We start from the raw sequence: 19,535 nt of genomic DNA on the forward strand, positions 1-19,535 counted from the left end.
ATGTAATATACGGTATCATGGTGTAATCCTTCAAAAGGAGTGTAATCCTGTCAAGTGGAAGAGCACAGAGGAGGCACACTGGAGATCAAAGGTCTTCCTGCCATAGCTGCTGCATTCAAAATACTTATCACCAGTTTCCCAGAAGACTATTTACAACTAGGATGCTTCCCAAGGTTGCAGCAGAAAAATGGGAGTTTATCGGGATTGTTAATCACTGGGAACAGAATAAACAATCTTTAGCACAAAAAAGGTGAAGGACTGGCATTTCAAAAGTCGTGAATAATTTTGTGTGCCTTCAGTCTATGGTGTGCAGTCCTGGCCCAGCTTTCAGAAAGAAATATTAGTCAGGTCAGTCACTCAGAATTGGCTGCTTAAAGCAAAACTTTAAGTCCCTGATCTGGCTTAAAAGAAAGGGAGAAAAGCTACTAGTAGGATATCAGTTTACTCCAGGCTATCTGTGTAACAGTAGTTACAGTAAATCTTGGAAGACATTTTTGGTTTTAAAAAGGTTGTCTGAACTCAATGAGTACTTTTTCAAGCTGCTCTTCTGTTTCGAATGTAGGACTAAAATTTGCTGATTTTTTTTTTTTGCTGCCACATAATTATACAATCCTACTGCTCTGAGGCTCGTTGTTTTGGTTTTTTTTCCTTTCTAAGGCTGATGTAAGCATATTGAGACAAGACACTGAAGAAGAAATGAGGACGTTGTTTTATGCTAAACAGTTCAGTTGGAATGCTTTTGTGAAGAGCTGTGCTTAATGAACATGCAACCTATTCAATCACCCCTTCTGGTCTCAGAGTTTTTGGAACAGAAGACGACATGTCTGGTGTGTTTAAAACCACAAAATTTGAGTTATTTGTGGTTGGTGATGATATTTCATGGCATTGTTGTTTGACGGTTTAGCAGTTTTATTTGGCTTTGTGCTGGTGTCCTTCCTGATATGTTGCTTCAGATCATTTAGACCTTCCTAGGCAGCGCATGGGTATTATCACCTTTGTTGTCAATGTGGTGAGACACAGGACCTCTGTGTTCCCTACTACCTGTATGTCCCCTCTTTTTTCAGTACCTTATTACCACTGTGCTTCATCCAGTGCCTTAGCATTACAGGCACTGTAATGCCTTACATTACATTCCACTCTCTGCAACTGAAGGGATTTAAACACCATCTGTGCGGGGCAAGCAACTATGATAGAAAGTTATCTGTTCTGTGTTCCCCTATTTACATTTCACAAATAGAGAACAACAATGATGCCCTTTTGATGCTGCTACCTCTCTGTAAATACCTGCATTTCCTTCTGGAACTTCCTCCTGTGATTCTGTGACAAGCAAATACAGAAAACAGACATGCAAGTTTTACTGAAAGCTTCACAAATCAAGGCAATTTTATCTGATAAAGTGTCCAAAAAGCCAAAAGATGTTTTCTGATAATATTACAGAATCACACTGATCTGTTTTATGGGTTGCATTACACTCAGTAAGAACTAAGGATGAGAGAAAAACACAGTTTGGAAATGCAACTGAGGGTGAACAGTATGGACACTCTTCATCAGTTTTCTGGTCTCTTGATAGCCTTTCATATTTTCTTCTTAGGGCATAGGGTGACTGCAGGCTACCCTTTGCTATTGTCATCTGAGCTGATAGCAGAGAACAAGTGAGCAGCAAGACCATTTTAAGGTAAAAGTGGAAGGAGCCAAACTCTCTTGCTGGCTTACGCTTATTGAATGCATTGTATCTATTATTTCTGCACAGTCAGTGGCAGATGTCCATTGCAGCAAATCCTTCTGAACATTATTTGTATTCTTGGAAGTAGACGGTGTAAATGGACATCATTGATTCCCGTGTGACTACCTGATTCACAGCTGTAGGAAAGATGAGTGGCAAGGAACCATCCAAAAGACACACTCAAATCTGGGGAGATCACGTACTATGCTGTGGGCTGTCACCATGGAGCATGCTGACCTTCAAAGCTGATGTGCCAGCACTCACCAGGTAAGATGCCATTCAAGTGCCACTACAGGGACTTCAGAGAAGTTGCCCTTGGTTTTAGTCTGTTTTTCTAGCACCCAGGAGCCCATTTTCCTCAGGCTTTGTTTTGTGAGCAGTTGGATTCAGTCTCATCACTGGATGACACTTCATTGGCCATATACTGGCACATATGTTTGATTTTGGAAGACTTTAGAGGAACATGAATTAAACTTTCCCTGAGATAGAGATTTTGTACTTCCTCAGGATTACTGAAGCCTAAACCTCATAATTTGTAGAAGATGTAATACCACCTCCTAGAACTATTCTCTGACTGAGAGAGATTGAAAGACTGAGTGGAAACACTGCAATTACATCCACTTAGTGAAAAAAATTAATAAATTATTCTTTTTCGTTGAATTCATTAAAAAAATAAAAATTCAATGAACGGTAAATATTTGAAGAAAATAAAAGTTAATTTAACTTCGAGAGAATGGCTAATACAAAATAAAGGTGAGAATGTAAATTACAATCTTGTAACGGCTTTCCCAGCTCAGTGATTTTAAAGTGGGGGAAGGATTTATTCTGGCTAAAGCTGTAATTCCATGTATGTGGCAGAGCAGCGTAAACTAGAGTGCCACTGAAGAAGTCATTTCCTCCCAGCCAGCTCCCATAGTAGCATCAACTTTCATGCAGTCAGTGCAGTAAACCAGATCAGGAATTGGTCCAGATGAAACTCACCTAGCAAAATAAACTGGTTTTTATGTCAGCTGAGTATGTAATCCCAATCATCACACAGCTCCAGGAAACCTTGGAACAACCAAGGGGAAAAGGCATCATGGAGGAAGATACAGAGAGTCAACATCAGCTTTTTTCAGTGGCTGGGTCACTCTACACTGTCTGAAAGTGTCTATGATGCTGGACCTTCAGGAGGGCTCCTCTCTGTCAGTCCCTTCCAAAAATCTTTTGAGCTTCTGCCTAAATTCAATGAAATTTGATGGGAGGTAGAGCTCTTAAAGATAATCTTTTACAGGCTTCGGTGAAACTGGTAGGAGGAGGAAGGTAAAAGAAATCAGCATCACCTCCCTTCCTGCAAAACCAGCAGAACCCAGCTGCTTAAGTACACCTGCTCCAAACACAACACCTGTCTCTCACCTGTGTGGGTGTAGTGAGGATATAGGGAAAAGGGGGTTATTGTGGTGGAGGGTGAGGGGAAGGGCTGCTGGCAGGCTGTAGGCCTTGCAGCCATGTGTCAAGCCATAGGCCTCAGTGCAGGATTGAAAGGCAAGCTGTGGAGCCAAGGGATTTCTGTGGGTTTTGTGTGGTGCGTGGGTACAAGGGGACTGGGTTGAGGACAGTGATGATGTGAACTGGGGCTGTGTCTGCGTTTGTGTCTCCGTTTGACGAGGAGAGTCCCACAGTTCTGGAGGAGAGAGCTATGTGTGCTTCTGTAATGTAGCGGGTTATTTACTAAGACATAGTTGAGCTATATCATACTCCCTTTATTAGCTGCTGATAGTTTAACTAAGTTAACTGAACTAAGGGGTTTAACAAGCCTTCTCCAGCCTTAGGCCCATTCACCAGTGTAAGGGGAATCTGCTTTAAAGAGTGCTGAGCACTCGCAGCTGCCTGTGACGCCATTAGGAGGTTTGATTTGAAAATACAGATTTAGATCAGGCAATTCAAAACTCCTCTTCTGTGTCTGGAAGGACAGGCTCCCTCACAAGGGTGCTAGGGAGATAATTTCATCTATGCATCTAAAGCAAGCTCATGGTGTGATGATAAGCATGAAATAAAAACTAAGGCAGCACATCTGAAAAGTGTGGAGTAAAGAAAGTGCATGGGCATACAGTGAACACTTGGAATAAAGTAAACTAATGAAAAAGAATTAATCAGGGTAATCTATTCCGTATACTACATAAAAAACCCAAACTTTGTGTTAGTAGTTCTGTTCTATACCATGTTATGTAGGTATAGAGCAGGAAGAAAGAGTAAATTAACTGTTACACACAGCCTTAATTTTGATTTGTGCTAGTTTTGGAGGAATTAATATTGATGTCTTTGTGGGTTTTTTGGTGTCTGGACTTGCCTATGACTGCATTTGTGTCTGTGCAGTCAGAGGGCTCATGCGTACCTGAACAGCAGGTCACTGCCAGACAAAATGCTGGCTCAGACCTCTCATCCGCAGTACCCTCACGTGCTTTGTCCTCAAGAGTACATTCTACCAGACAATTATTTTGGAAAGCTTTGACAATTTGAAAAGCTGCCTGCTTTCTGGGTACAAAGCCAAAGTCAGCAGTCCACTAGAAGCTCCAGAAGTTGCTGTTGCTGTCAGAAAGCATGGTCTGCTGGCTCTCCCCTTCCACCACTCTCTCCTTTGGTTAGCTGAGGTGTTCATGCAGCCAGACTGGAAACTAGGTACAGGAACTGGTCAAGATAATACTTACTGTGTTGCTGAAATTAAAGTTAACTTAAAGTGCTTGTGCAACATAAGCACAGGATTGGACAGGTGCAGCCAACTGAGAGCTGAAGGTGAGGGAAATGTGCATGCTGGAAACCATTAGCAAGCCCTCTGATAAACATCACTAAGTCACACCCTAAATCCTGAAGCGTTAGACTTTGTTGTGAAAAGTGAGGTCTGGTTTTGATGTGGAAGTTGAGCACCTGTGAGACTTAGCAGTGCGAGGTTGTGAATGTGACCTGGGTAGAGAACCCATCACCCTTGAATACCTGCCCCCCACCTGCAGCGCAGAGGTTGCCTGTTGCAGGGAGAGGAATTCCACATTAGAGCTGCAGAGTTTTTTCCTTGTGTCATTTAAAAAAACGAGGAACAGTTCATGATAACTGTTCAAACTTGCATTCAGATTTTTTTTAATGAAGAAAGGAAGGGGAAATGCCTGATAAACATGATAAATATAGGTCATCACCTGAGCAATTGTCAGTTTTGTGTGTGCACGCACAGGGAAGTGCATAACATGAGCTTGTGTTGTAGGATGAAGGTGTCTGAGAGACCCTGTGCAAGGTTAATTTAGCTTCCCCTCCACAACTCCTCCTCAGATATGCAGAGAAGAAAACAATTGCATGATTCTTGAAGGAAAACCTCAGACTGCAGAAATTACTCAAAAGAGAGAGAACGAAGTTATCCCATCTTGTGTGTTGCCAACTGTTAACACTGTCATAGCTCTGAAAACCCAGGGAAAAAAAGCAAAAAAACTAAGTTATTGAACTGTACCAAATACAAGAGAAGCAAATTTCTTTTCTTGAGCTTGCTCATCTTCAGCTCAAACAGTCAGAGATTTGGAAAGAGTTCAGGATAAAATTGCTAGGAAGTATGAGAGTAAATATTTTAATTCTGGTGTTTGGATATATTGAACAATCAAAGCAAGCTGGCTTTGCACTGCTCTAGGTAGGTGCCATCTATATTGCCCAGAAGGACAGGGGTTGGATCCAGACTGTCCTCCCTGGCACTGTTCAGCTGTGTCTATCCTGGGACAAAAGTGTTTTAGAATCACAGTATAATTTATGTTGGAATAGCAGCCCATACTGAGTGGGCCCTGTCCAGTCCCTTTCCGTTTTGCTGGAGGGACACACAGGGACCTGAAGGAGTAGCTGGAATCTTGCACATCCAGGACACTTGGCACCTAGAAATCCTGAATTACAGTGCTCTGGCTGAAAGAGCGTGGAGATGCTGATGGAGATCAGTTCTCTGACTGGCAGCACAGCGTAGTATCTGCTAATTGATCGAATTGATTGAACTCAGAAACACTGAATTGATCGAACTGTGCATCATCAGCTTCAATCAAAGGGTAGTCAATCCCTATCCGAAATGGCTGGGGTTTGCTTTCAGTTCAGTGTCTGACATGCTGTTATCTCTGTACATTGTGCATACTGGAGCTTTAGAAAAATGACACTTTTTCTTGTCTTTTCATATTCTCTGCATGTGTTTTTCCTCAAGTAACTTCAGAAACTTAGCTCATTTCTCTGTAAAAGATCCTGTGTCAAAATACTGTCCTTTGTATGCTGTATAACTAAATAAGATGCTAATATATAACCCAGAAAAGAATTCTCACTTTAAATGGAAATGCATAAATAATGGAATTTTACCATTCTGGAAATAGTCTACTTTGTTTTTCTTTGGATTTAGGCTAATTTTAAACCCCTTCTTTTCTCCAAGCATTGGCTTACAGCTAGGGACAAGGGGGTGTTTCAGGGGTAAGCCTGAAACCTGCAGCAGTGTGATGGTCCTTGGAGTGATGTTGCCGTCTGTGTACAAATGAGGATGGGGCGGTTAAAGGGTTCAGGGCATATCGACTCTGCAGCCAGGGATTTAAAGACTGTAGCTGGCATAAAAGCAGAGGTGCAAAGCTTTTATCACAAGAGCTCAGATGACAAAAGCGAAGTAGCTGCAGCAGTGCTGGTCCTGAATGCTTAGGCAGCTTTGCCTTCGGGTAGGGGTGGTCTTGGGATCCTGCCCAGTCAGATAAAAAGCCACCTTGTGTGCATCTGCACAGCTGTATTTGCATCTGTAATATCACTTCGTGAGTGCGCTGGAGAGCAGACAGACACCTAGGCATGGGTAAGCTGTGCTGCGACCTCCTGCAGCTTGGAGAATGGCTGGGGACATTGCGGGACCACAGGACTCTCATTTGAATTGCGAGGGGGCTGAGAAGCACAGCTCCAACTCCTACCTCCAGACAAGTGTATCTCAAAGAAAGTAAAGCAACAGTCTCAGAGACTCATAGTAAACTCAGTGCAATGTGAAGTCTTTACAGTGATGTAATTAAAGAGGAATTCAAAGTGCAGTCAGAGGTTACACACTTTGCTTTCAGTACTAAGGTAAAATAGAATTAAAAAGAGGCATATGCATAAAAAATATGCGTGCATGGGTGAATATAACAGCATTTTGAAAAGGACAAATGATTCCTCTGAATAATATTTAAAATTTAGTACTGCAAATTGCTTGAAAGAAAGAAATTATATTTTTTAAAGGTCAGGAATCGCTTCAGAAAGGTATCTAATATTTAAAGAAGTTGAGTAAAGAACTCTGCTTCCTGTAGCCACACTTCTGCCAGTGTTTCCTGGGACTTGCTTGGTGCACCAACCTGGATGATGGCCCTCTCTGTACACTTTTCATTAATGCAAGTGACTGTGTGAGCTACTTGGTGAGCTCAACAAGCCCCTGGGAAAATCGACCTCGACCTCAAGGAAAAGCAAGGGAGAAAATCTGAGCATCTCATGTGAACTGAAGTCTGTCTTTTCTGTGAACATCTGGTTGACATCCTTTCCCTCAGCCCAGCATGGAGCCTCTTAATGAGGTGTCTGGTGTTTCCCTCCCCTTGCTTTTATGCTTGTGGTCTCAAATTAGGGTTTTTTCCTTGCTTTCTGGGGGCTGTTTTGCATGGATGCATGGAGTGCTGCAGCTATGGGGCTGGCAGGGTGCAGGAGAAATGGAGGCCGCCGTGGTGCAGGCGGCTCAGCATTCTGTACTTGGAACTGATGGACTGAGCTGGCATCTTGGCACTGAGCCTATCTCCATTCAAATACATGCTTAAATGTGGTTTTGGTATCAGTGGTGTTATAGGGAGCTCAGTCATGCGTTAAGGTAGCTTCCCTGTGTGCCTGCTCTTAAACCTTATCATTCTGAAGCAAATGTGTCAGGGTGAGTGCAGGAGGATGGGGTCCAAGAGACAGTAGCATGATCTTTTGTACAAAGGGTAACTGGTGGCATAATTTTATATTTTGAAATACCCCCCTGACTTAGAGCTGTGGTGGTGGTGGAGATAGACCCAATGCACGGAGGGGCAGAGTCTGGCTTACTTGGAAAATCCTCTGGGGTCCATCTTCCCCATGGCAAATTATCCATCTTTCGTGGAGTCTTTTGCATGGTAAGGAACTATTTTGTGTTGAAACTGCCTATGTCACAGTGACTAATTGGTCATTTACTTTACTCTTTTATCAATTTAGTGAATATCCAAGACTCAGTTACAGTGAGGGCTGAATAATTATGTTGCTGCTTTAAATGCCTATTAAGTAATTATCATTGCAGAGACAATATCAGCCTCTTTTCCTCTCAAGTTGGCATCCTGTTAAGGCTGTTTTATCACTATCATAGTTTTGTTAATATATTTGGTCTTCTTAGATTAGTACTGACTTAAAAAAAAAGGATTTTTTTCTATGTTATCACAAGAGCGGAGCAGGCATCATCTGCACACTTGTTCTTGGGTCTAGAGTCCCTCGGGAGCACAGGTGGATGGCACAAGCTACCCTGATATGCGTGGTTCACACTGGGCCAAAGAACTGAGCTTTGCCTGAGCTCGTCAGATAATTAGATAAAATAGTGTTTGCAGGCTGATTGAGACACTAGTTCACAATGTCAGTGAACCCTCCTTCATGAGCTGATTGGAAAACTGCAGTTTTCCTTCTGGTAACTTTGAATGCCTTCCCTTCTTTCCTCCCATCTCCTGTTATAGTTTCCCTCTGGTATTTCGGAGCTTGCTCATCATGGCTGGTGCTTCCAGTTAAAACGTCACATTCGTCACGTTAAAAAGTCACATTCAGCAACAAAAGAAATATTGTTTGGAAATTTGCTGTGGGAAGAGATGTCAGAATCGAGTTTTTCCAGCCAATGTGTAAATAACTGAAACTTGAAGTTTGACCAGCTGTCTTCTGTTTCAGATAGGCTGATTTGAGTACACCCTTGGTTGGATGCTGAGAATATGTCAGGGAGGTGACTCTGTTTCCCTCTTGTTCCCTCTCCATGCTGACTGAGGAAGAAATCAGCTTGAGGTCACTGTATAACCTGTTAAGTCTGACTTTTTCTTGTAATGGTGATGACCTGCCATTGTTTGAATACTGTAAGATGTAAAATGACAAGCATGGTAACAGTTGAATTGTGGGGCACAGAGGTTTGGACCAAACCAGGGTCCAAACCTCTCCATCCTCTGTGGTGGTTCAAACTTGTTCTTCAGGATTCATGGTGGGAAGTTCTGGTTAGGTGAAAGCAGTAAACCCATCAGGACAGGACAGCAGGATGACCATGAGCCAGCACTGTGCCCTTGTGGCCAAGAAGGCCAATGGCATCCTGGGGTGTATCAGGAGGGGGGTGGTTAGTAGGTCGAGAGAGGTTCTCCTCCCCCTCTACTCTGCCCTGCTGAGACTGCATCTGGAATATTGTGTCCAGTTCTGGGCCCCTCAGTTCAAGAAGGACAGGGAACTGCTGGAGAGAGTCCAGCGTAGGGCTACAAAGATGATTAAGGGAGTGGAGCATCTCCCTTATGAGGAGCAGCTGAGGGAGCTGGGTCTCTTTAGTTTGCAGAAGAGGAGACTGAGGGGAGACCTCATTCATGTTTATAAATATTTAAAGGGTGAGTGTCACGAGGATGGAGCCAGGCTCTTCTCGGTGACAAACAATGATAGGACAAGGGGTAATGGACACAAGCTGGAACACAGGAGGTTCCACTTCAATTTGAGAAGAAACTTCTTCTCAGTGAGGGTGACAGAGCACTGGAACAGGCTGCCCAGAGAGGTTGTGGAGTCTCCTTCTCTGGAGACATTCAAAACCCGCCTGGACGCCTTCCTGTGTAACCTGATCTAGGTGTTCATGCTCCGGCAGGGGGATTGGACTAGATGATCTTTTGAGGTCCCTTCCAATCTCTAATGTTCTGTGATTCTGTGATTCTGTGATTCTGTGATCAGCTAATTTGATGTTCTGTGTGCTGGTCTGGTAACAGGTGTACGCTGTGTAAGGTTAGGTGGCTTACTCTGGGGAAGTGTGACGTAGTGTTGTGATCTGACACTGTGGCTGCTTTGCAGGTTAGCCAGAGACAGGTCTTACCTAGACCACCCATGTTTCTGTTCATTCTGTGTGTCTAAAGGGTTGAGACCTTGGCAGGACATCTTTTATGTGTGAGAGAGGCAAGAGTTTGGGTAGAATGAAGAGTTTGCTCCCGGTGCCTCCAGTTTTGTATTAGGTAGAGGTGTCTCTTGGGGCTTGCCAGCGTTCAGACAATTTTGCACGTGGATTTGTGCACCTTTGCAGTAATCCTAGTGCAGATTTGATGTGGCTGCTGCAGTTTGGACTCCCACTGTCATTCACAGCATGTCTGCATCTCCTCCATACATGCTAACATTGGTGGTTTTCAGAACAGACCTGGCTTGGAACAAGCCTAACAAAAATAGTTATCCTTCTGCCAGCCTGGTGGCCATAGGACCTCAGATTCAGATCAGCTTCAATAGCTGTGAAAAAAAATCCATCGGCTTCAAACCCCACAGAGAGTTGCTAGCCAAAAGACCTAACAAGCTGTCAGCCTAAAAGCTATGTTACAGGATGCCCACCTCTTCTTTCTCAGTATCCTTGCCTGGTAAGTGCATGGAGGTGTAGGTGGAATTGGCTGCCCTGTTGCTGTCTTCTGTGGAAATAATGAAGCTGAAGAAACCAAAGAAACCCAGGAAAGTGGAATTTATTCTAGCACAATGACATGCTTTCAGATGCATTCTGTTTGTAGATATTATGGCCCAGAAACTGAGTACATTGGTAACAGTTTGTTGTGATGGAGGATGAAAAAGAAATTAGATAGACTTTATCATTCAGAGTTTGGGTGACATTTGAGAAATGCTAAATTAACCTTCAAAATGTCTCCAAATGTCTTGTTTAGAAAAAAAAAAGAAGGAAAATCAAAGACAGTAAGTCTGGTTAACACTGACAATGAATGAGTGCATGTAAACAAATGCCCTCAAGCATTCATGAATGCATTTCCTCAGCCGCCAGTATTTCATCGAATAATGAATAATTTCCACATCTGTCTTACTGAACAAAAAATACCATCACCTGAGCTTGAAGGTAAAGAGGGAGCAATGTGTTTAAATTAAACCTAGACGCAGTTGCACACAGAGAGGTTAATAAAAAACCCTGAACACTTGCAATATTACCTTCCTGTTCCAATTAGAAGAATGAAAACGGGGTTAATTCTGTACTTTTGTTATAGTAAAACTTTGCTCTTAGTTTGTGGGACTCCAGTTTCAGGCCTTAAAAAAGTAAAATGAAAATGGAATATAAAATTGGTATAGGTTATCGATTCTGAAGACCCTTATGAGCCTGCCTTGTGCTTCTAGGTCCTGTGCTTGCACTCTGACATGTGAGATACTGATGCATGTATTTATCCTTTCATAAAGGATATGTTGGATGATATGCCTCTCGAGGATGGCTCAGACACCTTGAAGCACCAGTATTGCTGGTGGAGCCATGGAGGGAACAGATTTTTCCTTGCTGCCTCGTTTTCTGGGGTCCTGCATGCTGAGGTCCTCCCAAGGGACAGCCTGGCCCATCACTGCTTGGCTATGAGCATCCTGGTACTCAGACAAGGGTTGTTGTCAAGTTTTCCTGAAGCAGAACATCTCAGTAGTCACAATGGATCATGTTCCTTGTGGGAATCTGCTGAATATACTGCCTGCAGGAAGGATTAATGCCCACTAATCCTCCATTCAGAAGACGACGACTCAGGTGTTTGCCAAGCACCAACAAGCCAGTTCAGTCTTTTTTTCCCCCTTGCTTCTTTTCTTTTAATAAATCCTTCTCAAAATTACAAAAGCAGTTCCAAGCCATCACAGTGACTCAGCTGCAGAGATATAAGCAGTCCACATTGCAGATTAAATTTGCAATTGGTAATATCATTGTGCTGCACTGTGAAAATGAGAAATTACTCCCTTCCTACTTGCTACATGCACAGTACCACTTGCAAGGACCTACATCAAGCCAGGATTTTTTCTAGAAGTGGAAAGGGGGGAACTGACATCCTCAGATGGGTTAGAGGCCATCTCCCTAGTGTCCTGTTCTACCAGAAGAGTGATTTTGGCTGGTTTTATCAGCCAAGGAAAAAGGAGACAGATCCAAAACCAAGATATGACAGGGCATTCATTCACAGCTATATGTTGCAGGGAATGGAGGTTTATTTCTGATCCCACCAGTGATATATTTACCTGCAAATACAGCAGTCATGACATTTTTAATTTGAAGCCTACCCACAGCTACAGTAACTGCAGGTGCTGATCTTTTCAGTCAAGCATTGGAGAGTTTACAAAGACTTAAACTGATTAAGTGTCAGCATGGAGTAATGAATTCCAAATACTGATATGCTAATTATAATATTGCATTTACAGTGATTGCTTACAAGTGATTGCCTTTCTAATTGAATCTGGTGCTCTCTCTCCACTGGTTATAGGAGTGTCCAGTCTGTTCTATATATCTGGTTTAGGTATCTTATTTCTGTCCCTTTAAAGCAACTGTCCCAGCAGTGCATAAATGATAGCACAACGTTGTCCAGACTCTGACTTTTTCCCAGATAAACTAAGCAGTGTTTGTATGCAATCTTGGTTCATTTTGAACTCAAAGGCAGAGTTTTCATGGACTGCAGTAGGGCCAGGAGATCTCCTTCATAGTTCTGCAAGTTCCTACCTGCTGCCCAGCTGCAGTCTTGCTTCCCCCTTGCTCTGTTTTCCCTGTGTCCTACTAGGATGAGGCTAGGAGTTTGCTTTACCCAAATTGCAAGTCCCAGCTGCTGGTTTCCCTGTGTCACTTCAACGTGTTCTGAAAGATACCTGGGTGCTTTAATCCTTTTGTTTAGAAACAATCAATACTTTGTTTCTATCCAAAACCAAGGATGCAAAAAACAGGTTGGAAGCTGGACAACCATTTTATCTTTGGCTCCTACATTTCCCAATACAGATAACTATTCGTAGAAGAGACAATGCAAAGTCATGCAGAATATCACTTTGCTTTTTAAAGTTTTTTAAACTGTTGAATTGGTTTATAAAATAGAAACTTTTCAGCTTTGACTGGAAGGCATCAAAGATGAAGAATGCAGTATTTCTCATGGCAATTCCCTCCACTAGTTTTCACTGTGGAAATGTGATCCTAATGTCTGACTTGATTTGTAGACTTCAGCTTTACACCACTGATGTGTAATGCCTTGCTCCACTAAAATTAATTTTTTGGTACTGTGCTTTTTCTCCCTGTGAAAGTTCTTAGGTGCTGTTATTCGTAATCTTCTTCTATGCAAAAGAGAATTATTTTGACATTCTTACTGTAGGAGATTTCCTTCCATCCTCAGATTCATTTATGGCTCTTTTGTGGCAGCATACCCAAGTTTTGTGAAAAATTTTTTTTAAAAGGTGTGTTCTCCACACTTGTCCTTCCTGCTGTGTGTGGAAGGGTATTGCACAACTACTTGTTTCTTTTCCCTGACCTCCTTTGATCCTCTGATTAAATGGGGAGCTCATGCTCTGTTGTTTATTCATTGTTAATCTCTCTCGTTTCTTTCTAGGCTTGGGCTTTCCAGCCACAGTACCACTTTCTCTAGACAGAGGGGACATTTTTTCACCTCGATGCGTAGCTTGATGTTTGACTGTACACCTTTTGCATAGGACTGATTTACTGAATGTCCCTGTCCTGCTTTTGTGAACACTCAGCCCTCATCCACATTATCTGTTTGCCATCTGCATAGTTTAGCAGAAGTGATTTCTTTTATATTTCCAAATCAGTGATGAGCATACTGAACCCAATCAGTATGATATTTCTCCACATTCTTTCTTCTGTGCCTACAAGCTTCAGACTGAATAATGTTTTTTAGCAAAGGGATTGCAAGAGCCCTGATGAAAGGCCCTTCAGTGGGATGTGAGGACTCAAAGCCCTCTTTGCTTGCCTGCTGGTAGCCCTGCCTGTCCCCTGTTGATCCCCACATTTCCTCCCAAGGACTCTGTCCCTCATCTGCATAGCAAGTGGAGCTTAGAGATTAGATGGAAAGGGGATCACTGCCATCAGTAGCGTATTTTGTGCTCTGACTTTCCAACACACTGCAACGCAGCGATGGTAGGATTTCTGATGTACCATAAGAGATTTAAGATTCTGCAGTGGGGTGGCAGAAGAAAACCCTCAATGTAAGGGTTTGCTATGACAAAATGTCATGTTACTGTTGTAATGGTAACTGTGGGTTGCAGTAAACAAACTTTCCTGAGCGTCACTTTGTACTAGAAAAGTTTCCCCACTCCTCTCCTTTTCAGCAATGCTTTAAAGGACTGAAAAGCAACTTTAGAGCACAAGTGCCACTTCTGTCTCTGCTTGCAGGTATACCATCTGAAATAGCATGAACTGTAAACTACTTTAATAGATAGCAGCAGAAGCTTTGCAAATCCTTGTGATTCAAACTTCAGAGGAGGCTAATGTAGCAATTCAGGAGAGGAGGACTGGGAAGCTGCAGTCATTCATTCTGTGCTGGTGACTGATTGATAAAATCATGGACTGAATTCAGCTAATCACATAAAGATTGTCAGTCAATAGAGCAATGGTTATATGTTTAAAAGGTTCAATGACTCCACTGGTGAACGTTCTGTAGCTTGATAATCATTTGTCCTTCAGTTAATTATCTGAGTCATATTAGCTTTGTGAAGCAGAGATGGAGTGGTGGGTGGCTTTTATATGCCATAGAAATATTAAAACCAGATTGCTATATCATGAATCTTAAAACAGAATATCTTGGCAGAGGAAACACTTTTGCTCTGAAGCTCACCTCTTGCTTGTGCCTCTTGGACAAGCAGCAAAGCAATCGGACTTGATGAGTCTTTTAGCCAAAAGACTTTATTAAAAAGATAGATGTCAGACTTGGTGTGACTGTGGCCCAGACATAAGGGTGTCACATATGCAGAGGCAGCGTCCAAGGATGCAGCTGGGCTCAGCAGCATGCAGAGGTATCCAAACCAGCTGTGAGTTATTAGGGTACTGTGGTCCCTGTAACCTCACACATACACAAGAGTGCCATACAGATGACTACTCAAATGGTGGGCTTGGATGTGGCTTTTGACAATAAGTAAATCTTGCCTGGACTTCTTCCAGCCTGATCCCTTCTCTCTCCAGACTGGGCTTCAGGCTGCATCCACCAGCATGTGTTACCAGTTACCCCACAGTAACTAGGGTTTCCATGGGGTGCAGAGACCCTGGCACCCATGAAATACTCCAGAGCTGCTTTAGAAAGTCTATGGCATTTGGTCATGCTCTGAGGGCAGGTTAGCAAATTTTATTGAGTTTAAGACTTTTTGTCTATTGAGACTTTTGAAGCAGGTCCCATGATGTTTGTGCTGCATAATCCCAGTTCAGGGTAGAAAGGAGTGAAATTTGCCAGAGTTCTAATCTCAAGCAGGGATAGGCTTACATTATCCCTTAGATTGCCTTTAGTTCCTATAGGTGTGACTCTAGGCATACTCAGTGATCCGGGAATTATATTATACCACTGGTAAGCCCATAAAGATATCAAGTATGTGTTTGAGGTTCATGCAACGTTCTAGGACAATGTGTGCCCTATAGTGCCATCAAATACTCTCTGTTTCAAGAGTGTTGGTATTCTATGATTTTGTTGTCTGTAGTGTAATTTGAATCCAGAAAACTTCAGCTGGGCATCAGGACAGTTTTTCGAGAAATAAGAGTGACCTCTTCCTCTTCTAGGAAGTGTGCAGGTTATTTTGTTTTCTTCCCTCCCAAAACCCCCTTCACCATTTAAGTGATTCCTCCCATCCTATTTCTTAGGTTTTTCTTAGATAATTCTGTGTCAATGTGAGCTGTTTTCTCATAGCATTTTTCTTGGCCAACCTGAAAAAAAATCTCTGCAACATTTTTTTAAATGTCAGTTTGATTTGGTATGGCAGTTAAATCAGTTCAGTCCTGCCCAAAATAGTAAATGTAAACATTTTAAATGGGTCTTATGTTCTCCTTGAACAGAGCCTGATCAACTCCTACTGAAACCAGGAAAAAGAATCTTCCTGACTCATGAGAGGGCTGGGCTGATATACCAGTAACATTTATTCATCACCCAACAGGCCTCCTCTGACAATGCAAACTGAAGTTCATGCTGTTTTATCTAAGAAAAGAAATTAAATTGATTAGATACTTTCAAAATATAGCAGCTTAATTGCCTTCAGGCTTTTGCAAAGTCTCCAGCTGAGTAGACTGCTAATCTTTTGCAATTATTCTCATAATTATAAAATTATAATTATGCCTGTTTTCTGTTGATTGATCATGGTTCAAGACAGCTCACATGTATATTCCTCGATACATAGATGTAGGCCTGATCTCAAAAACACTGTATCTTCAATGGATGGTGATAAAGCCCTGCTGAGAGACATGAATGGAGAATGTGGCTCAGAATATTAAACAGATCCAACTCTGTAACACTGAGTTCCCAACAGGCCCCTTCTGATATCTTACTGAACCCCTGTGTGAGCCATATCAACAGCATGCCTCTGTATGCTGTTAATTGGATATTTCACCCACACCTTTGGGATTTGAAAAAAAGCATTAAATGGAGTCATGTAGCATGATATGTTGCACTGATTCTTGCCTACCAAGCAATGTTCTTTAAGAAAACTCAGACAGAGCCACATTACCTCTCTTGGGTTAAACTCACTTGCATTAAATTTCTTTCTTCTTTTTTATTCTTTTCTTAAGAATGTGGACATTTTTCCATACTCAATAAGAAGTCCCAAGCCACATGAAAATCTTGGTATGGAGGGAAGACACACTGAGAAAGAGAGGAGCAACTGCAGAGAGGTGTGAAAACAAAGGCAGCTCCAAGGTGCTCCTCTGTGGGGACCTTCCCCCTTGAATGCAGAGTTGTGAGATGAGTCTGAGGGGTTCACCACCACAGGTTGGATGCTGGGCACCATGTGTAAGAAATCACCAAGAAGCCTTTTCTTACTTTTCTTGGAGCTGTTCTCTTCCAAATGAGTGAATATTTATTTACTACCTGGCTGTACAGCCTTGGGGTTTTCAGTCCTGGGAAGCGATGTCAGGACTTTGATGAAGCATGTTCCCTAACATGTCCATGTCCGTGCTGAGGTGCTCCCCTCTTCTGTTTGATACAGGAGATATTCTTTGCACACAAAACCCTTCAAAATCAAAGTGTTACCAAAAATAATGATTTCCTGCAGGAGTTTGTTTGACAATAAATATTCCCAAATTATGCTACACCCCGTCCCATGAGAATAACCACATTAATAGCCCATTCCCTGGGGGATGTCTGGGGAATTGACGAGTATTCCTGAATGAGTGACTGCATGTCACTTTACTCTATGAATTATCTTACATCTATGGCATCTTATTAACAGTGCAAAGTAGAGTCACCTTTAAATTGTTATTTTGGCACCATGTAAAAACTGGGCACACTTCTTCCAGCTACTCAATATCTATATAAATCAGCAATTCTCTTGTCTAGGTTTTTAAAAACTCTTGGAGTAATCCTTCTTTCCCGAATGAGGAGATTAAGCCATGGGCTCCAAATGGGACTTCATGATATTTTCCTATTTCATCACTTTAAAGTCTTTTCTCACTCTATGGTAGCTTCATAAAGTACTTTTTAGCTTTTAGCATGATCAAGGGACTCTGACTTCTCTTTAATTTTCTGTGAAATGCATCTAAAGGACCTAAATCCTTTAAGTCAAGGACACTTTATTAATTTACAGCTACAAGAATTTTTCCCTTTGGCATTAGTCTGGACTGCCCAGGAGGTGCAGTTTTTTCCAGTCATACCTTGCATAAATGTATGCTCGATTATAGGCTCTTAATCACTTCTTTGTAAAACCATGAGTGCATGTGAGAGTAGTTGAGTGGCAACCCAGCAACCAGGTGAGTAGACCCAGGTTGTCTGCAAGACATCAGCACGACTGTAGGCTGCTGCTCTAACATGAAGGTGTCATGTGAGACCAAACAGTGTGAGCCACAGTGTCTCAAGCAAAGGGCAGAGAGGATTATACTTCAAAGACTAATGCTTGTATAACTCCGCTTTCGCCAGTATTGCTCTCAGTCTGAAAGCCTGAACACAAGCAAAAAGGCCAGCTGCTACCTTGCACTTCTCTGAAACCTGTGATTTGAGTTGGAAGGGCAGGGGTGTGGAAGGCATGTTTGTGCCTGAAAGTTTGTTCTCTTTTCCAGCTCCATCACCTTGATTAAAGAAGATATTATCTCTCTTATTATCTCTGGGGCCAAATAAATGTCCCCTACTGATTTTTTTCATATTGGATCTTCTTGCTGCCCCATTACAAGGGCATACAATTAACACGGTTCAAAATGAGAGAAACCGGCCTCTGGTCCCCTTGGAAACCTTGCACAGAAAGTCTTGCCTTGCATTTAGAGCTTGATAAAGAGCAATAGCACAAACTAGGAGGGCTCTCTTATTCTCAAAAAGCTTCTTCCTGACCCATGCAATAAGGTATGGGTAAGATGATCATTGTGTCTGCTGAATTTATTCAAATTTATTAATGGTGAGATTATTCCAGGGGCCAGGGCTTGTTGCGTATGTATCACATATTTTAGGTAGTTCTCTCCTCCCTTCCTTTTCCATTGACATTGTTCTATTAACAGGCAGCAGAAACACCCCTTTTTCAACTTTCCATTTTACCAGCCCCAGCATGCCAGAATCTTGGGTTGTTCTTTTCCATGTCCTTTCTTTTTCCCGTTTTGCACAGAATGGTTTCCACAGTGGACAACGGTGACGCTAGCACAGCTTTAGCTCTTCTGACAAATGCTTCACCAGATACCTGTTGGGATCATATTAGCCTCCTGACACCACCATCCATGTTGTTTTCAGTAACCAGGCATCATCTGGCCAATGAACACGCTCTAGGCTTCCTTCTCTACAGATATTTTCAGCTAATGAACTCCTAATTTATAGCAGAATTTCTCGTAATGGATGTAATTGATTATTAGCACACAGCATGGTACGTTTCACTACATTTCTGCTATTTGGGTTCTGAAGAGCATCCAGTTCTTTCTACGTGATGACTCAGACTCTGTTCATTTTTATTGAATTTATTAAAGCTGCTGAATTTTAGCCCATTTTCATTTGCCTCGCTTGAGTCTAAATTAACAGTTAAGCTTCTAATTATGTACCACTATAACCAACTGAGTCTGAGGAATCAGTGATGTCTATTTGTAAATTCATGCCTGTGTTTGTATGCCTAACCCTCTACCCTCGTATTTTATGCATACTCAGAATAAGATGCCATCAAACATGACAAAAGATTATCTGATGAACCATTCAGCTATAATGCTTATCTAAATTGAACGCTGTGTAAAATAAATTACAGTTTGCTAAGGAAAATAAAACATGTTTTACCTTACATTAAAAAATGCATTTACTCCCCAAATCAATCATGTATCCCAAGGTTGATGAGTAAATTAAAATCTCTGCTCCTGTAAGCACGAGGGTCTGTGTTGGTAGGTACAGATAGCTTTGGCACTTGTTTATTTTTATCTGTGGAATGATTCCTCTCTTGAAAGAAGGCACTTGTGCCCACGGCTTGTATATACTTTTTTTGCTGTGCTTCTCGTGATTTCTTTTTTTTTAGTAGTTATTCTGTTTTCATCAAGCATTGCTGAAGAGTACTTGCAGTCCTTGTGAGGGGTAAGATGAAATGGCAGGTAGTGTGATGCCTTCTGGGTTCTTGTCTGAAACAAATCTGCACAAGCAACAAAGTAGGACGTTCTGAAGGGACATGTAACTCAAGGCATGTTGACAGCAAGTATTTTCCTTGT

Source organism: Mesitornis unicolor, unplaced genomic scaffold (genome assembly GCF_000695765.1).
Source record: "Mesitornis unicolor isolate BGI_N332 unplaced genomic scaffold, ASM69576v1 scaffold3414, whole genome shotgun sequence".
NCBI classification, from domain to species: Eukaryota; Metazoa; Chordata; class Aves; order Mesitornithiformes; family Mesitornithidae; genus Mesitornis; species Mesitornis unicolor.